Source organism: Symphalangus syndactylus, chromosome 11 (genome assembly GCF_028878055.3).
Source record: "Symphalangus syndactylus isolate Jambi chromosome 11, NHGRI_mSymSyn1-v2.1_pri, whole genome shotgun sequence".
Lineage (NCBI taxonomy): Eukaryota > Metazoa > Chordata > Mammalia > Primates > Hylobatidae > Symphalangus > Symphalangus syndactylus.
In genome coordinates this window covers 16189723-16211270 of record NC_072433.2, presented here as the reverse complement: position 1 = coordinate 16211270, position 21548 = coordinate 16189723, and positions in this window count along the sequence as shown.

Genomic DNA, 21548 nt, shown 5'->3' with positions numbered 1-21548 from the left:
GAAACCCCGCCTCTACTAAAAAAATACAAAAAATTAGCCGGGCATGGTGGCGGGCGCCTGTAGTCCCAGCTGCTGGAGAGGCTGAGGCAGGAGAATGGCGTGAACCTGGGAGGGGGAGCTTGCAGTGAGCCAAGATCACGCCACTGCACTCCAGCCTGGGCGACAGAGCGAGACTCCACCTCAACAACCACAACAACAACAACAACAACAACAACAACAAAAAAGAAACTAAGTCCCAGAGATTTATCTTAAGCTACTCAAGCTAGTGACAGTTGAGAAAGGGACCAGGTCTCTTGGATCCTTTTCCCATAGTACCCATAGAGACTATATGTCTGAAACCCCTAAATCAGAACACATGGTGTGAAAACCTTAAGTACATAGGACAATGGTGCAAAATACTTGAAAATGAAGCTGGCCTAGAAATTTATGTTTTATTAGTACAACCATAATCCACAAAGAAGCAACATAATCCAGGGTTTTTTGTTTTGTTTTGTTTTTGTTTTTGTTTTTGTTTGATATGAAGTCTTGCTCTTGTTGCCCAGGCTGGAGTGCAATGGCGCTATCTCAGCTCACTGCAACCTCCGCCTCCTGGGTTCAAGCAATTCTGCCTCAGCCTCCCGAGTAGCTGAGATTACAGGTGCCTGCCACCACGCCCGGCTAATTTTTGTATTTTTAGTAGAGACGGGGTTTCACCATGTTGGCCAGGCTACTCTCGAACTCCTGACCTCAGGTGATCCGCCTGCCTCAGCCTCCTAAATTGCTGGGATTACAGGTGTGAGCCACTGAGCCCGGCCAATCCAGGGTTTTTCAATGCAGATTGCCTGGTTCAAATTTTGGCTTCATCACTTACTAGTTAGGCATCTTGGGCAGGTTACTTCAATTTCTTATAAAATAAGGATAATAATGGTCCCTATTTCCAAGGGATAATGTGAGGATTGGTGAAATAATCATTATAGAGTGTTCTGCACAGTACCTGGTACATAGGTCAATAAACATTTGCTATCATTATTATTATTCTGTTACTGGTTTGTTCACAGATAAGGTTATCTTAACTGTCTCACCAGAAATATATCAGGACTGGTAAATATAGGAAACATGCCAAGGGGCGGTGGTGCGTGCCTGTAGTTCTGGCTACTCGGGAGGCTGAGGCAAGAGGATTGCTTGAGCCCACGAGTTCCAGGTTAGCGTAAGCTATGATCATGCCACTGCACTCTAGCCTGGGTGACAGAGGGAGACTATCTCTAAATAAGTAAATAAAATATTGCCATATATTGTTTGTAGGTTTGAGGTAACCCATTTTTTCAATTGCCCAGGAAGTATAGCTATTTAAGTGATAAATATACCAGTTTCCCCAATTGTGCTTCACATTCTTTTACTACAAATGTAACCAAAAACACAGTTTAAAATTAAACATTATTCCAGTGTATATGGAATTTAACCAACCAAATACCTCAATGTGTACAATATTCTGTACATGAAATCAGTGCTTAGGAGGAAAAATGAATTCAGTAGACTATAAATTAAATTTGTATACTCACACATTGGCATTACCCAGGCTATGTTATTATAAATTGCCCACAATAAAATATTTGAAGATACGGAATGTATTCTTAGACTCTTCAAAATGCAAAGTACAACCTACAGAATAAAATTATAAAATCTTAAGCCTCAGAACTGAGCAGAAAAAAAAATTATAAAATCTTCATAGATTTTTGAAATTTGCATATATCTGATTATTTTTATAACAAAATTTTAAGCTTATTGTTGACTTTTCGGACCACATTTCAAATATGATACTATATTCTGAACCAAGTGTCTAATTCAATAAAAATAACTTATTACCTTGAAAATATTTCGTAAAATATTTCACGATAAAAGTATAAGAATAGTATAACACCCATGGACCCACAGGTCAGCTTAAAATATAAAACGTTACAAATACATTTGAAACCCCTCTATACCTTTCTTCTTCTTCATTCTCTTAAATTTAGGATTTATCTAAAATTTAGACTATTCATGTTTTTATGCTTTTACTACAGATATATGTATACCTAAACAATATATAGTACTGTTTTTCACAATTTTACATGTTATCAATGATATTAATGATATTATTCTGTCTTCAGCTTTCTTTTCTGCTGTATGTTTTGTTTGTGAGAGTCATCTGGGTTGATGTATGTAGCTCTACAATATTTACTATACAATATTCCATTGTAAGAAATTAATTTTTCCTAATGATCGATCTTTGAGTATTTCCTTTTTTTCGCTTTTACAATGTTGCTTTTATGATTTTGTATATATCATTTAGCACATGTGCAAGAGCTTCTTTAAGGTTTAAAACTAGGAGTGGCCACTTCTGGGTTGGACATTTCAACTTTACTATATACTGCCAAATTTTTCTCCAAAGGAATTTTACCACTGGCAAGTAAAAGAGTTCCCACTGCTCTGCACCATTGTTGGCACCTGATATTGGCAATCTTTAACTTTTTGCCAAGCTGATGGATATAAAATGATATCTCACTACTGTGTTTTAATTTGCCATTCTCTACTTATTGAGAGACTGAGAGTATTTTCCTCTTTATTATTGGCCATGTGGAGTTTCTCTTCTGTTAATTGCTATTTCTTATATTTTGCCCATTTTTCCTACTGAGTTCTGCTTTTCTAAGAAATTTTTAGAACACACACACATTTCTATAAGATACTAATATTTCGTTGATAATATGTGTTGCAAATGTCTTTTCCCAGACTGTAGCTTGTCTTTCCTCTCTCTTTCACTTGTGAGTTTGCTTTTAATGGTATCTTCTAAAAAACAGAAGCTTTAGTTTTTAATATAGTCAAATGTATCACTATTTTTCTCATGTTTTGTGCTTTTTGTGGCTTATTTAATAACTCCCTCCCTACCTTAATTTCAGAAAAAATGACCTATGTATTCTTCTGAACATGTTAAAGTTTTCCTTGATGCATTTTGGTCTTTTCTAGAGTTGATTACTGTGTAGGAAGTGAGATATTCAGTATTTTTTTTCCTTATGAGAACCAATTACCCCCGTACTGGGGGTGTTTTCTCTTCTATGGTTCTTCTCTCTTCCATTATTTACATATTTATCTCCCTGACAACACGGTCTTAATTAGTATAGATTAATAATCTCTCTCTCTACGTGGGTTATTCTTGGTCCTTGACTCTTTCATATCAACTTTAACATCAATTTTTCATTTCATGAAAAGTCCTTTAATGATTTTGTTAGGAATTGCAAATTTATAAACAATTCATGAAGCACTGACATTTCTCTAATATCAAGTCTTCTTTTCCATGAGTACGGTAAGTCTCTCCATTTTGGTAGTGCTAATTTAATGATTTTCAGTAGTTAAAAATTTTTCTTTTATATTTAAGGCCATGCATAAGTTTTTTGTTTTGTTTTGTTTTTTCGTTTGTTTGTTTTTGAGACAGGGTCTCACTCTGTACAGTGGCCTGATCTCGATTCACTGCAGTTTCCGTCTCCCAGTCTCAACCGATCCTCCCATCTCAGCATTCTGAGAAGCTGGGACTACAAGCCTGCACCAGCATGCCCAGCTAATTTTTGTATTTTTAGTAGAGATGGGGTTTTGCCAAGTTGCCAGGGGAATCTCAAACTCTTGGGCGAAAGCAATCCACCTGCCTCGGCCTCCCAAACTGTTGGGATTGCAGGCATGAGCCACCATGCCCAGCTCGAGTTTTTATTTTTGAGTTATTGGGATCATAGATTTTTGTTGATATTGCAAATGTTATTCTTTTAGAAATTATATTTTCTGTTTGTAGCTACTGTATAGGAATGCAGTATTTTAAAAATATTGATTTTATATCCAGCAACACTGGTAAGGACACATTAATTTTATTTTATAGAATCTTCGGGTTTTCCATGTAGACGATCAGATTATATATGAGTAACAGTCTACTACTTCCCAAACCTTTTATCTTTTTTTTTCTTTTTTATTGTGTTATTGCACTGGCTAGGACCTCTAGGAACAATGTTGAATAGAAGCAATGAGGGCACGTACACTTGTCTTATTGCTGATCTCAAAGGAAATACTTGCAACATTTCACCAAGTATGATATTTGCTGTAAGGTTTTTTTTTAGTATGATATTTGCTGTAAGTTTTTTTTTTAAGATAGCCATACTCGTCTGGGCACAGTGGCTCACGCCTGTAATCCCAGCACTTTGGGAGGCTGAGGTGGGCAGATCACGAGGTCAAGAGATCGAGACCATCCTGGCCAAAATGGTGAAACCCCGTCTCTACTAAAAATACAAAAAAATTAGCTGGTCATGGTGATGTGCACCTGTAGTCCCAGCTACTCAGGAGGCTGAGGCAGGAGAATCACTTGAATCCAGGAGGAGGAGGTTGCAGTGAGCTGAGATTACGCCACTGCACTCCAGCCTGGCGACAGACCAAGACTCCATCTCAAAAAAAAAAAAAAAAAAAAAAAGATAGCCATACTCAGATTAAGAAAGTGCTTTTATATTCATAGTTTGTAAAGTTTTTTTTTTAAATCATGAATGAATGTTGATAGTTATGAAATGTTTTTCTTTTGCATTAGGAGATGTGGTGAAATACATTAATAGACTTCTAATGGTTCTTTTTGTATGTGTGTGTGTATGACAGGGTCTCACTCTGTCATTCAGGCTGGAGTACAGTGGTGCAATCTCGGCTCAGGCAACCTCTGCCTCCTGGGCTCAAGCAATCCTCCCACCTCAGTCTCCCGAGTAGCTGATGCCCTACAGGCTCATGCCACCATGCCAGCTATTTTTTTTTTTTTTAGACAGAGTCTCGCTCTGTTGCCCAGGCTGGAGTGCAGTGGCGTATCTTGGCTCACTGCAAGCTCCCCCTCCCAGGTTCAAGCGATTCTCCTGCCTCAGCTTCCTGAGTAACTGGGACTACAGGCGCCTGCCACCACGCCCAGCTAATTTGTTGTATTTTTTTTAGTAGAGACAGGATTTCTCCGTGTTAGCCAGGATGGTCTCCATCTCCAGACCTTGTGATCCGCCCGCCTCGGCCTCCCAGAGTGCTGGGATTACACGTGTGAGCCACCGCACCCAGCCTAATTTTTGTATTTTTTGTAGAGACAGGGTTGTACCATGTTGCCCAGGCTGGTAGACTTCTAATGTTAAATTTTCTTGCATTCCAGCGATAAACCAAACTTAGAATAACATATATACACAAATTAAGTTTGCTAATTTATTTAGGATTTTAATTTTTTTTTTTTTTTTACAGATAGGGGTTTACTCTTGCCCAGGCTGGAGTGCGGTGGTGTGATTATAGCTCACTGCAATGTTAAACTCCTGGGCTCAAGTGATTCTCCCACCTCAGCCTCCTGAGCAGCTGGGACTACAGGTGTACATCACCATGCTCAGCTAATTTTTCGTTTTTTATTTTTGTAGAGACAGGGTCTTACTATGTTGCCCAGGCTGGTCTCAAACCCGTGGCCTCAAACAATCCTCCCACCTCAGCCTCCCAAAGTGCCAAGATCATAGGCATGAGCCACCATGCCTTGCCAGGAATTTTTTCATCTAAGCTTAATAAGGAGGTTTTTCTTTTCTTTTTTTACAGACAGGGTCTCATTATGTTGCCTAGGCTGGTCTCAAACTCCTGGGCTCAAGTGATCCTCCTGCTTTGGCTTTTCAAAGTGCTGGGATTACAGGTGTGAGCCACCATGCCCAGCCTATCACTTGAGTTTTTACTTCAGGCTCTGTTTTCTAACTTTGGCTAAAACAGAGAAAATTTGGATCACCTGAAACCTCATGAATGGCCATGCTATTTTGTAGGGAAGGCAAAATCTTACCTCTTCCGGTTTTTTTTTGTTTTGTTTTGTTTTTTTGTTTTTTTTTTGTGGCTGAGCCTAAGAATTAAATTGACATACAGCAGATCAAGAGGAGAAAAGCAAGCAAATTTAGTTAATACAAATTTAATGTGGCATGGGAGCCTTCATAAGAAATGAAGACCCAAAGACGCAGAGTTGTATACCTGCATACTAAGTTAGAAAAAGGATAGTAGGCTGGGTGCGGTGGCTCATGCCTGTAATCCCAGCACTTTGGGAGGCCGAAGTGGGCAGATCACTTGAGGTCAGGAGTTCGAGACCAGCCCGGACAACATGGTGACACCCCATCTCTACTAAAAATACAAAAATTAGCTGGGCATGGTGTCACATGCCCATAATCCCAGCTACTCAGGAGGCTGAGGCAGGAGAATCGCTGGAACCTGGGAGGCAGAGGTGGCAGTGAGCCCAGATCACACCACTACACTCCAGCCTGGGCGACAGAGTGAGACTCCGTCTCAAAAAAAAAAGAAAAAAAAGAAAAAAAAAAGACCGTAGTAAATTGTGAAAATGTGGCCGGGCGTGGTGGCTCATGATTGTAATCCCAGCACTTTGGGAGGCCGAAGTGGGTGGATCACCTGAGGTCAGGAGTTTGAGACCAGCCTGATCAATATGATGAAACCCTGTCTCTACTAAAAATACAAAAAAATTAGCCAGGCATGGTGGCCTACGCCTGTAATCCCAGCTACTCGGGAGGCTGAGGCAGGAGAATCGCTTGTACCCAGGAGGCAGAGGTTGTGGTGAGCCAAGATTGCACGATTGCACTCCAGCCTGGGCAACAAGAGCGAAACTCCATCTCAAAAAAAATAAAAAAGAAAACGTGACAAGGTAAAGGAGCTTGGGCTAGGGCTAGGGTAGTTGATTGGTGAAGGGTTCCTGTAAAAACATTTGTTTGTACAGCTTTTCCTTGGCTTCAGCTTCCAGTCCTTGATGGTAAGAATGATACTTTCTAGTATAGGGAGGAAATCTTTCACATAAAAATTTATTTTCCTGCTTTTAAGAAAAAGAACAAGCAGGGTGTGTTGGCTCACACCTGTAGTCCCAGCACTTTGGGAGGCTGAGGCGGGAGGATTGCTTGAGCCCAGGAGTTCGAGACCAGCCTGAGCAATATGGCGAGACCCCTGTCTCTACAAAAAATAAATGAGCCAGGCATGGTGGTAGTACGCCTGTGGTCCCAGCTATTTGGGAGGTTGAGGCAGGAGGATTGCTTGAGCCTGGGAAGTCAAGGCTGTGGTGAGCTGTGATTGCACCACTGCACTTCAGCCTGGGAAACAGAGCATGAACCTGTCTCAAAACAAAAAAACAAAAAACAGAATAAAAGTCAGGCCAATCGTCTTTTACCTGTCATTTTTCAAGTGCTTTTTTTTTTTTTTTTTTTCGTGAGATGGAGTCTTGGTCTGTTGCTCAGGTTGGAGTGCAGTGGTGCGATTTCGGCCACACTGCAACCTCTGCCTCCTGGGTTCAAGTGATTCTTCTGCCTCAGTCTCCCGAGCAGCTGGGATTACAGGCATGCACCACCATGCCCAGCTAATTTTTGTATTTTTAGTAGAGACGGGGTTTTGCCATGTTGGCCAGGCTGGTCTGGAACTCCTGATCTCAAGTGATCCGCCTGCCTCAGCCTCCCAAAGTGCTAGGATTACAGGTGTTAGCCACCATGCCCAGCCATTTTTCAAGTGCTTTTAACTAAATATAGTCAATATGCCAGAGCAGAATATTTTGAAATGACATATTCTTAATACTTTCACTTTAGAAATGGATTCTGTCTGTAGATTTCAGTGTATAAACTGGTGTTCACATAGATAAAAATTAATGACCTTAGATAATTTTGGAAAAGGACAGAGGCAAACTTTGTATGTAAGTGAAGTATTTATTAAACCAAGGGAAGGTCAATGGACCTCATCAGCAAGCTATAGGAAAACTTTCTAGGGGCTTGAATATGGACGAGGAGAGAACTGAATCAACCCACAACACAAAACAATAGACTGTTAACTCAAAACAATTTGCACTGTAGCAGTCCATAAGAAAGAATTTAGTTTCATCAGAACACCACCATTCATCTTGTTAAAAACAATATTAATTTAAACTGTATTGGTAGTTTTATTGTTTTAGAAAATTAAAAGCTTCAGGAGCTTAAACTGAACCTAGAGTGGATTTGGATATATTTTAGAACATTATAATAAAAATAATGTCAGCACTTGTGAAGTGTCTTTGGTTTTCTTTTAAAAGAGATTGTGTTCTAAAGTTGGAGAAACTGCTTTTGCCTACTTTCCACCTTCTAGATATCTCTTGTTACTTTGGGACTCCTCTTACTAGATCTCTCTCTCCCAGGCCACCAGTGGGAACAGCTTAGAGCTTCTTTACAGGCTCTAGGAATCCATTTTATTGTTAGCTTTTGTTGTTTTTTTTTGTTTGTTCGTTTTGTTGTTGTTGTTGTTGTTTTCCAGCTTTTCGGTTTGGGGGGTACATGTGCAGGTTTCTTACATGGGTGGAATCCATTTTAATGGACCCCTTGGCTTTCATCTACTGGAATTCCCACAGACTAGAGGCAGTGGACAACGTTTTCTGAATTCTGTTAGTATCTATACTTCCACTTAGGCCACAGGCTAAGTGGCTTCCAGATGCTCTAAATCAGTGGCTCCAGCCCTCAGGCTTTTCAAAACCCTTTCAAACTCAGCTCCACGCCCACCGGGCTGCTTCCTCAGCCCCGCGACCACCCCTCCACCTGTGTCTCCCTCCTCTAGAGCTGTTTCCCAATCTTGCCAGCTAACCATTTGTTAAAAACACAGACTTCCAGACTATTTTTTCTGGAAATTCTGTATGTCTAAAGATAGGGCCCAAGGATCTGCATTTTAACAAATGTCCCAGAAAGTCTTACTGGCAGGCAAGTTTGAGAAACATGGTTCTAGGGTTTCCTCGGTCCCCACACTTATTCCCCGCGGGCAGCTCACCGCTCGCGGGACAGTCCGGTCGGTAACTCCAGTTTGGTCGATTTCGCCGGCGCCGGGTCCCTACGCAGACCAGCGGCGGTTGCTAGGCGACCAGACGCGCTGTCCAAGCGCCACTCACGAGAAATGTCGCGACGTCGCAGGCTGCTCCCTCCCCGGTGGGTCCTTACCTCTGTGACGCGGCGGCCGGGCGCTGATGGGCACTGACGGTGGCCACTAGGTCGACTCCGATTAGAGTCCTGTTAGCTTGAAGAGGCCGTGAGGCATCGGTCACCGCATTGTTTTAGTGGACCAATTGGTAGCCGGAACAATTTTTGGCAGACCACCATTTCCCCCTACCGGATTATCCTGCCATCGGCTTTGACCGTTTCCGTGCCCAACAACCACCTTTTCCCAATAACAGACCAGGAAAGGAATTATCTGATTCAGAATACAGCCTGTACTCCATCCTTTCCTCGGTGAAACCTCAAATTACTTAGGGTGACATTGAGGGCTATTCATCATGACCAACCTCACCGCTTGCCACCTGCCCTCTACACTCCAATGTTTTTCAGTATATCCTGTTCTTAATAATAAAAATAATAATAATTCCCCTCTCTTCTCCGCCCTTCAAGGTAGGCATAGCACACACTTTCTCACCTCCTTCAGTCTTATTTTTCCTTTTAAGATTTAAAGACTCAGTTTGGAATTAGTGCAGCCTTTCCGAAGTCTTCTTGGGTATCCCATCTTGTTAAGTAATGCCTTTCTTCCCCCAAACAGCTGAGATGTATTACTTTTTCCAGCATAGCACTTAATACAATATTATATGTTAGCTACTTAGCCATATCTCCAATGAGATGCTAAATTCTTTGAGGGCAAGGATTATGTGGTTTACCTCGCTATTTCCAGGACCTAGCAAAGTGCCTTGTTCATTAACAGTTGCTCCATAAATGTTTGCAAAATGAGTACTTTAATTGCAGAAGAAGTACAATAGTACAGGGAACTGACATTTATAGTGGAAAGCCTGGGGCTCATTAGGGATATGGTGAAGTGAGCAGTCTGGATGTAAGGGACAGTGCAAGCTGGAAAACATTTGAGTACCAGCTGTGATTCTGGTGGAGAAAATGTCGTCATTGCCATTCTTTGAGCAAAGAAGTGTCAGAGCAGAAGATTGTTAGAATTGCAAGGCAGCTTAGAGCCCATGAGAGTAATCCAAATTGCCATTTTGCAGATAAGGAAATTCCCAGGGTTCAAAAGAAGAAAGAAACATGCTCAGGGTCACACCTGGGGTGGCAGAGAGGGAACTTCTTGGCCTCCTGATTTCAAGCCCAGTTCTCCTTTCATTTTACCCCCCTGACCATTACAATAAGAGTATCCTAGGAAGGTGGGGGAATGGTGGCAAAGGAGCCCTAACCCCATTCAGGATATTTTTGCTTAAGTCCAGTTGTGAAAGCAATCTTGGCTTGGGTTGGAGTGAAGGCAAAGAAAGTGGAAAGGAATGAAAAAATTTAGGAGATATTTTGAAGCATAATTTAATAGAGACTGGGTAGGATAAAGGGAGGGGAGAAGTTGAAGATAATTCCCAGATGTTATCTATGATAAAGGAGCAATACTGGGGAAAGAGGAGAGATGGTAAGTAATTTGAGGGGAAGTGGATGAGTTTGGTTTACATACATTAAGTGTGAGGTGAGAAAGGTTTTAATAGTCTACAATATAAGCCTGATTATTTAAACCATGAGGCCAGAAATGGTAGTGAGGGAGAAAATAAGGAAAGCGAAATAGTGGGTTAGTAGCTATGCCAACTAGTTTGGATAAAAGAGGGAAGAAAAACTAGTAAAGATGATATAGAAAGAATCATCAGAAGTAAGATTTGTCCTGAGAAGCACAATAATTCAGTGATTCAGAAACTCATAATTCAGATTCAGACACTGGGGGAGGGAGTTTAAGGAGGGGGTACCTAACAGAATAAAAAGCCACAGAAGGATAAGAAATAAAAGAATGGCTGGGCATGGTGGCTCATGCCTGTAATCCCAGCACTTTGGGAGGCCAAGGCGGGCGGATCATGAGGTCAGCAGACCGAGACCATCTGGCCAACATGGTGAAACCCCGTCTCTATTAAAAATACAAAAATTGGCCGGGTGTGGTGGCACCCACCTGTATTCCCAGGTAGTCCCAGCTGCTCAGGAGGCTGAGGCAGGAGAATCGCTTGAACCTGGGGGGCAGAGGTTGCAGTGAGCTGAGATCACGCCACTGTACTCCAGCCTGGGGACAGAGCAAGACTCCGTCTCAAACAAAAAAAAAAAAAAAAAAAAAAAAAGATGAGAAATATAATTCCTGTCTGATGGCACAGAATGTTAAACAATCATCTGTGTATTTTCCAATGTGGCAGAAATTTGGCAGACTGCAAGAAATACTTGTCTTCAGTACCAAATTTGTAAGTTCAGCATAAAATACTCTAAGATTTACACTTTTACAGATGTTGGGAAATAAGTATTTGTAAAAATATATATATTGTGAAGCCTTGAGAATCATTTTAAAAGGTACTTTGGGAAGAATGATGCTAAAAAGCACATTTGTAAAAGCCTCAATTAGAGTTTCCAAGAAACCTTAGATGGAAACATACTTTATATTTCATATATTTTTCTTTGTAACCCATATGTATTTCCTGACCTTCCAGAGTACATACAGCACACCAGCTTTAATGATTAGTTATCTTTCATTGAGAAACTAGCAAGTTAAAGGGCCCAGACATGCGTAACATCACATAACTCCATAAAGAAAAATTTTTTGTTAATGCCTCTTTTTGTCTTGATCTTGTAGATTGGTAAACATTAGTTAGGTGGTAGGCAGACTTCTAAGATGGCCTCAGCGATCTCACCTCCTGATATCCAGGCCCTTGTGTGATCCTCTCCTCTGGAATGTGGACTAGACCTACTGACCTGTTCTAGCCAATAGAATAAGGCAAAGCTGATAGACTATCTTTCTGTGATTACGTTACAAAAGATTGTAACTTCTGTATTATTAGCAGACTTTATTACATTTTGGGCTTGCAGTCTTTGATAAAACAAGTTGTCATTTAGGAGAGCACATATGGCAAGGATCTAAGGATAGTCTCTAGCCAACAGCTAGTGAGGAACTGAGACTATCAATCGGATGAGAAACTAAATGCCAACAAATACTGTCTGAGCTAGGAAGTTGAGCTTTCAGATGAGATCTCATCCGTAGCCAACACCTTGATAGCAGCATTGTGAGAGAGACTCTGAAGCAGAGGACCTAGATCCCTGACCTACGAAATCTGTGAAACAATATGTGTTATTTTAATCTACTGAGTTTTGAATTTGTTATATAGCAATAAATACCTAATAGGAGCAATGGAAAATTCCCTTAAGGAGAGGTTTATTCAGAAAATTGGGACATCATTCCCATTTTTATAGGACATTTCAAATGGAAACTCAGGGGAGAGAAAAGAAAATGACTACAGGAAGCTTAAACAAGTATATATTGATTGATCGATCGACCTATCTATCTAATCTATCAGAAGCTGCAAGCTGTAGAATCAATACAAACAAAACCCTTTTGGTTATGGATGAAGCAGTCTCTATTCAAGGTATCCTGTAACCTGGAGATGATCATTTCATTGGGAGCTTCTGTAGAAGATATTAGGAGCCCTCTAAGGCCATGATGTACACAATATGAGCCCTAATAATAAGTGATTTTTAAAAAATAATTTAGCAACCGATTTATATAATTTATTATATAATGTATTTTATAAATATAAATGATTATAACATAGATTATATATAAAACAATTCATGGTATTTCTTCTGCGTTCTAGACCTATGCATCCAACTGGCTGCTAGACGTTCATTCCACCTGGATATAAATGTCCTGGAGGCATTGAAAACTCAAGATGTCAAAACTGAACTCATTTCCATCCGTCACAAATCTGATAGACTTCCTCTAGTTCCTGTCTTGCCCACAGTTCACCCTGCTACAGATGTAGAGCCTGAGAGCCATCTCCAGTACTCTCACATATTAATACTAGTCACCAAACCATGTCCACTTAATCTCAGCATGACTTTCAAATCTAGCTTTCTCTCCACGTCCCCATTATTAACTAACAACAGACGTGAAAGGACTTTGTGAAGTTCTATTTTTAAAAGTTATATTAATTTTAATATACAAAGATTTTCTCAAGTTCTATTTTTACAGTTCTATTATGTTTAATATATGTAGACTCTTTTCTAAAATGGTTCACTTGCACTCATCACTAGAGGATCAAATTGAAATAAATATAACATGTGAGATGTGGCTATAAATTAAGGATCTCAACTGAAAATCAGTTTCATTACCTTAAAGACACATTTTTTTTTTTTTCGAGATAGGGTCTCTGTCACTTGGGCTAGAGTGCAGTGGTAGGATCACAGCTTACTGCAGCCTCGACCCTCCAGGCTCGAGAGATCGCTTACCTCAGCCTCCCGAGTAGCTGGGACTACAGGTGTGCTGCAATGCCCGACTAATTTTTGTATTTTTTATAGAGACAAGATTTCACCATGTTGCTCAGGCTGGTCTTGAACCCCTGGGTTCAAGCAATCCACCTGCCTCGGCCTCCTAAAATGCTGGGATTACAGGCGTGAGCCACTGCGCCCAGCCTAAAGACACATTTAATATTATACCTTAAAGTAAAAAGATTTTACCTTAAAGTGAAAAGAAGCTTTCTGAAAAGTATTTTGTAAACATTGCCACTAGCACTCTAATTTAAATAATGTTTTATCTCAATTTCTGAAACATTTATTGTCAATAGAGTCTAAAATTTTAGTTTGAGTTTTCAGGTAGCATTTGCAAGACATGCACATACAATTTTAGCAAAAGTTTAGGCTAGGTTTCAGGAACAGTTCCCTGCTTATGTTTTAGGAATTTCAAAAAAATTGTCTTTTGTACCAGAGATGGGGAACCTCTGGAGATTCAAGACCAAATTTGCTTAAGTTTATCAGGCCAATAGTAAGTTCAGCAAAAGTTTAATTAGTTTGTGATGGATAGGGGCTAAGAGTGAAACTCAGCAATGTCATATACTCTATTCTCATATCTTTCAAAATAACTTAAAATAAGTGAAAACATGTTATATATCTGTATACCTCTATTTAATTGCTTCACTTTTTGGTTCCTGTTTGCTTTTTTTGGTAAGCTCGTTTGAAAAGAGTTCCACAGAGTTCCACTCCTTCATGCTTGTTTTTGTAAGTGGCTGGTGCTTTTTTAATAGTAGTGTGTCCTTTTATATATTTCTACAGTAGTGATCCTTTATAGAATACGGCTTCTTTTTCACTCCTATTTTAAACCTCTTAAGAAGTTTTGGTAAAAAGTATTTATTTTTATAATGATCTCACATTGTAACAAAAGTCACAGTGGTGCATGCCTGTAGACCTAGCTACTTGGGAGGCTGAGGCAGGAGAATCGCTTGAGCCCAGGAGTTTGAGGCTGCAGTACACTATGATTGTGCCTGTGAATAGCTACTGTACCCTAGTCTGGGCAACATAGCAAGTCCCCATGTCTAAAAAAATAAAGTCACTTTAAAACTGTGGGCACCAGGCCAGGCGCGGTGGCTCACACCTGTAATCTCAGCACTTTGGGAGGCAGAGGCGGGCGGATCACGAGGTCAGGAGATGGAGACCATCCTGGCTAACATGGTGAAGCCCCGTCTCTACTAAAAATACAAAAAAATTAGCCAGGCGTGGTGGCGTGCGCCTGTAGTCCCAGCTGCTGGGGAGGCTGAGGCAGGAGAATGGCGTGAACCCGGGAGGGGGAGCTTGCAGTGAGCCGAGATCGCGCCACTGCACTGCAGCCTGGGTGACAGAGCAAGACTCTGTCTCAAAACAAAACAAAACAAGACAAAACAAAACAAAAACCAAAAAAAAAGGTGTGGGCACATTTAATTTCCTCCTCTAAAAATGCAGTGTATTGTTGATGTTTCTGAAAAGCAAATAAAATATGTGCAGTAAGTTATTTCTTTTCTGAACAGATATTTATGGGTTGACTGCCAGGTGCCACTGCTTAAGGTGCTGGGGATACAAAGGTGAGTTAGAACAAGTCCCCACCCCCATGGAGCTTACATTCTAGAAAGGGGAGACAGACTAATAAATCAAGCACCCAAATAATTTCAGATTGCAGTAAATTCTGTGAAAGAAAGAAATAGAGTGTAATGAAATTGTGTAACTGGGGTAGGGAGGAAGAAGGGAAGGAGAAAGGTATTTCCTTGAGATGAAGGATATGGGCATCTGAACTGAGACAAGAATGAGGAGCCAGGTGTGTGAGAGCCTGCAAGGAAGTGTTCCAGGTCTAGAAAGCAGCCACTGTGAAGGTTTGGAGTGGGGAAGAGCTGGGTGAGCGTAAGGACCCAGAGGACAGTGTGGGTGGAAGATAGTGAAGGAGTGGGAGAATAGGTGAGAGGAAAGTAGGAATCAGATGTAAAGGGCCTTTTGGTCACAGTGAGAAATTTGGATTTTGGTATTAATATATCATAGTATTTAACTCATAAGGCAGAATGTAAATTTTCCTTTTGTTAACAGGAAAAAACTAACTTTATTATATGTATTATATTTAGAGTTTGAAGGAGAGAGCAGTTGCTACTTTATAAGATGAAAAAATACTGGTTTTGTAGTGTGATATTAATGTAATTAAGGATGCCCTTAGAAATCTAAGCAGGAGGGTCTTGAGAACTTGGAAATATATTTCAACTTGTGTTCCAAATTGTCAGGTTCAATATAGCTGTTGTTTTAGTTTTGCTCTCTGGTGTAGGTAAAGCATGTGTTAATTATTTTCAGATCTTGGGATAACTAGAAGTCTGTAATGTTGATGTCTGTCTATATGAATTACCATTTCAACATTCCATAGTTTTAAGTGATGTAGTGTTTACCTTAAATATTAAGACTAGTTAGACCCATAATCTTCCCTAAAAAGTGGTGTTCATTTGTAATTCTGACATCAGTGGCCTATCAAGGTAACTTTCTTCAAGCTACAGAACATTTCACTTTTTTCTTTTCTCCTCTTCCTTCCTCCCTCCCTCCCTCCCTTCCTCCCTCCCTCCCTCCCTTCCTCCCTCCCACCCTCCCTCCCTCCCTTCCTCCCTCCCTTCCTTCCTTCCTTCTTTCTTCCCCCTCCTCCTCCTTCTTCTCTTCTTCTTCTCCTTCTCCTTCTCTTTCTTCTCTTTCTTCTTCTTCTTCTGCCTCTCTCTCTCTCTCCTTGCCTCCCCAACTCTTCTTTTTATAAAACTTTTACCCCCTTTCCTAGAGTGCTGATACAGAACCTTTCAGATGGCTGTACTTATTCAACATGATGTGTCCTCACATATAAGATCACATATTAATTTCTGGCCAGGAGCGGTGGCTCACGCCTATAATCCCAGCACTTTGGGAGGCCGAGGTGGGCGGATCACCTGAGGTTGGTCGGCAGTTCAAGACCAACCTGACCAACATGGAGAAACCCCGTCTCTACTAAAAAATACAAAATTAGCCAGGCGTGGTGGCACATGCCTATAATCCCAGCTACTCGGGAGTCTGAGGCAGGAAAATCGCTTGAACCCAGGAGGCAGAGGTTGCAGTGAGCTGAGATTGCGCCATTGCACTCCAGCCTGGGCAACAAGAGCGAAACTCCATCTCAGAACAAACAAACAAACAAAATCACATATTAATTTATTCGCCTAGTTTGTGTTACTTTATTTTCTAAGCCCAGAACCTTAAGATAGCTTCAATTATACTGAAAAGATATGCAAGAAATGATAGATGGATTATATAGGAGTTGAAGTAAAAAGTTAAAGCTAATTCTATATGTGTTTTAAAGGACTTATTTAGCAACATCAATGATATATAGAATAAATTCAACTGAATATAAGGATGGAGTATGAAGTAGCAAGTGCTAGGAACAAAAATGAATCATATAAGTTAAACATTTATTTGGAGATGAATTTATGCCAACTGATTTTTCAGGAAGGTAAGTAGTTTAAAGTAACAACTATCAATGGTAAACATATTTATAGTTTTATGATAGGTACTTATAATAATCCTCTGAAATCTAATATAAAGGCTAAACAGATTTATTGTAGACAATATACTTTTTAAAGCATATGCCTCTTAGGTTTTGAAAAGTACAACTGTAGTTCATCAAAATGTGCCCAAGGCACAAATACCATTTTACTCAGTCATTAGAAACTTCAGCATAATTGCTTAGTTTAATCCAAAGAAAATATGAGCATTGACATCAGGGACTCTCCAATTTGTTAAGCAGTTGTTCCATAATTTTTGGCACCAAGATAATCCACATGTTGAAAAAGCAATTAATCATTGGTGTTAGTTATCAAGCTATGATTTTAGCTGTTTCCTCCCAAATGACCTGAAATGATAGAGTTCCTGATTTTATTTTCGTAATATTATTTCTGAGATCAAAAGTTTAAGTATGCCAATCTGGTCCCAGTTGACCTGAGTTTCTCATGTTATTAGATTTCTAAAGTAGGTTATAACTTTATGTTTACAAAGATAAATGGTATTTCTTCTGGTAGTATATGGATAAAAATTTTAGAAACCTTTAGAAACCTGTAGACTGATTATCTCAGAAGTAGTTACTTAAACTAGCATTTTGGCCCCAAGAAAGTAAATTTATTCGCTGTTGGAGCTTGTACTGAAAATAGGCCAAAATGAGAGAACACATAACTAGACTTGCAACTTTCTAACAAGTATTTTATGAATACAATGGCATAGATACATTGATTATTAAACAGTGAATGACATTACGATCTCATAATTTAAACAGAATTATATTTTATAAGAATGAGCAAAAATAAAAGCTGTCATTCTGTGTAGTGTATCCTCCTGTCTTCAAAACCAGAACAAAAAACCACATTACTCACCATATAGGTATATTGTTATAGTTAAAACAATCCATAAATATAGAAACCTTGGATACTTAACAATCTGTGTTCAGTTGAGTTTACTCAGCTACATGTGGATACAGTGCAGACTTAGTAATATAAATGAACTCTTCTCTGCATGCATGGTTTGTGCCTCTGTACCTCATCACTCACAGAACAGTTTTTGGAAACTTTGAAACTCGGCAATATGCAGCACACCTACCCTCCAACAGTTTCTCTGATTCACTGTGAAGTTCCTTATGCTCCTGCTCTCTTCTATGTTTATTTTTAAGTGGCTGCTCTGTGGGGGCGGTTTATTCTATTGTGCAATGCAGTGATTTTTCAAAGTCCTGAATACAAGGTTGTCATACTAATTTGTGACAACAATCTTCAGACTTGATCCCTCTAACAGAGCCCATGATGTTTGGTCTCAGAGCTTATTTTCCAAATTGAGAAACAATGGAGCGCAAATGGCTATTCTTCCCTTATTGGCTTTTTTGTTCTTGGCAGTACTTGTGTGCTGTGTTGTTGTTAATCAATAAATAAAACGTGCAGATTGAAGTACTCATATAACTGGACAATGTAACATAAAATGGTACTACAGGCATATTGTACATGTCAACAATATATATAAGGTCATGTTGTTGATTTTTTGGAACTAGGACCTTGAGATATTAAAGCAAGCTGGAAAATTTGGAACACTCTCGATTCTGGTGTCTTACTGTCCTCCTTAACTGGCTCCAATCCCCATTCCCTATCCAGTGACTTCTCACTCCATCTCCGCTCCAGCCTGGGCTTCTAGTCCTGCTCTGGCTCATTTTATTACTTGGACATTGGGATTTTTTATAATGGACATTTCCTGTATATTATCACCAAAGAGCTTTGGAAATTATCTCTGAAAAATTTGAAACTGAACAAAAAACAGACTTCACTTGGGAAAAATGGCCTTTTCAGCTTTAAGTAGCTCAAAGCTGTAAGATAATGCTTTGCGGGAGAAGGCAACCCCAACTTAGTTTAGTCAACCCCAACTTAGTTTCTAAATGATGGCTGCAAATTGAACCCTGATTTCTTAAAAGCTCAGTGTTATAAACTGGAACACTAATACCAAAAGTAATCATGAAAATAGATTAAAATGTAAAGAAGTGCTTAAAAATATTTGTAAAGGATCTCTTTAGTAAAGTAGCTACATTAAATGAAATGCAAATGCCTCATTCTGGGGCTGTTATTGCCTGGGCTGGGTGGTTGCTTGAGGGGACATTGGTGGTTGTGTCTGTGGCATCAATTGACCCACTGCTTGCGCATTTTGGTTTATTGTCCCTATTCCCAGCTCTAGAAGTAGCCCCTTAATTGATCTCAGCAGTTGCTATATGTAATCCCAAAGGTGGGCTCATGACCCGTTAAGTCAGAGTGAAGTCAGAATCTTTTTTTTGACAATGAGCCAATATATTCCTTTTAAGTTACTTTTTTGTTTTGTTTTGTGGTTACTTCCAACCAAGGAATCACTGAAATACTGACATTTCTCAAAAATGAGTCCAATGAAATTAGGACTGAAAAGCTTTCTTTCCCTGGTAATCCTCTGTTGTAAACATAGGTATTTTCCATCCCACCAAGATAATTTTTTGTTTTTTGAGACGGAGTCTCACTCTGTCATCTAGGCTGGAGTGCAGTGGCGTGATCTCTGCACACTGCAACCTCCACCTCTGGGTTCAAGCACTCCCCTACCTCAGCCTCCCGAGTAGCTGGGACTACAAGCATGCGCCACTACATATAGCTAATTTTGTATTTTTAGTAGAAACAGGGTTTTGCCATGTTGGCCAGGCTGGTCTCGAACTCCTGTCCTCAGGTGATCCACCTGCCTCAGCCTCCCAAAGTGTTAGGATTACAGGCATGAGCCACTGCACCCAGCATCCAAGATAATCTTAGTTAATAAGTTTACCAGTGTCAAATTAAATGTGGATTGTCAAATTAAAAGTGAATAACTGTATTCAAGTCAGATCAACTTGGTCAACTTGAAGTCAACTCCTGATCTCAAGTGATCCACCCACCTTGGCCTCCCAAAGTGCTGGGATTACAGGCGCCAGCCACTGTGCCCAGCCTCCAAGATAGTAAGTTCACCAATGTCAAATTAAATGTGGAATGGCAAATTAAATATGAATAACTGCATTCAAGTCTTGTAATGAAAACTGCTAATATGTTTTCATGGTGACTTCAATGACTCCTTACTTTTTCATGTCAAAACCTTAACCATTTATTCATGTCTGTGAGAGAAACCTCAATTCATTTGTTTTCCGAGAATGACTCAATATGATGCTGGTGTTGCTGTATCTATCTGTGGCAGTAACTGCAGATTTTGGCTGTTCTTTGGGGGCAGAATTTTTTTTTTTTTCTGTAGAGACAGGGTTTCACCTTGTTGTCCAGGCTGGTCCTGAATTCCTGAGCTCAAGCAATCCACCCACCTCAGCCTTTCAAAGTGCTAGGATTATAGGCATAAGCTGCCGCTCCTGGCTCATGATTTTTGTTTTAAAGGGCATAAAAATAGAGGTCAGGTTGTGCCGTCTGAAATTGGGGGGGTGCCTCCTTTAAAGGGATATAAAACAGACCAAAATGTTAATATATCAGCAACTAAGTATTTGGATATTAATTGGCTTCCTCATCTTAACCAAAAATCTGCCTCAATGCTAAATCTAACAAAACTCGTGTTTTCTTTTCCTTGACCTTTTGTACCATGTGAAGTTACTGGTAAGTTCCTATTTACTTATTTATTTAATTTAGAGACAGGGTCTCACTCTGTTGCCCAGGCTGGAGTGCAGCGGTGCGATCATGGCTCACTGCCACCTCAACTTCCTGGGCTCAGGTGATCCTCCCACTTCAGCCTCCCAAGTAGCTGGATCCACAGGTGCACGCCACCACGCCTGGCTAATTTTCGTATTTTTTTGTAGAGAGATGGTTTTGCTGTGTTGCCCAGGCTGGTCTCAGACTGCTGGGCTCAAGTGACCCTCCCGCCTCAGCCTTCCAAAATGCTGGTATTATGGGCCATGCCACCATGCCCTGCCGTAAGTTCCTTTTTAAAGGTTTCTTACTCCTTGGCTCCTGTGGTCTCTTCCTCTGCCCATTTTAAATATTTGATGTTTCCATGATTCAGTCTTGGGCCCTCTTCTCATTCTTTATCCTCCAAGGGTTATCTCATTTGCTGTCATCTAGGCTTTACTGCCAAATCTCTCAACAGGAAGCTCTTAGAAAAGACAATCTACTACATTTTTGCTGTTTAAAACTCCCTAACTCCCTAATGCTGTTAGGATAAACTCCAGAATGCCACCGCAGGATCTACCCTGGTCCTACCTCTGAAGTCATCTCTTGTCACTCCCCAAGTCCTACTGACATATATACATATACACACACACACATATATATTTTTTCGAGACAGGGTCTCACTCTGTCACCCAGGCTAGAGTACAGTGGTGCGATCACAGCTCACTGCACCCCCATCCCCTGCCACTAGCTCAAGCGATCCTCCCACCTCAGCCTCCCAAGTAGTTGGGACCACAGGTGCGCACTACCACACCTGGGTATTTTTTTGTACTTTTAGTAGAGATGGCGTTTTGCCATGTTACCCCAGGCTGGTCTCGAACTGCTGAGCTCAAGCAATTCTCCTGCCTCAGCCTCCCAAAGTACTGGGGTTACAGGTGTGAGCCACCATGCTTGGCCCTACTTACCAATCTTAAGTCTAACTGAATCTCATTTCCTTGAAGGTTCTAGGTTCTTGCTTTCTACCTCTGAGCTTCTACACACTGCTGTACTCCCTGCCTGTAACAGTAACCACCACCCTATTACTCTCTTCTGGCTAATCCTTTCATATTTCAACTTAATGATCAGGCCACATCCT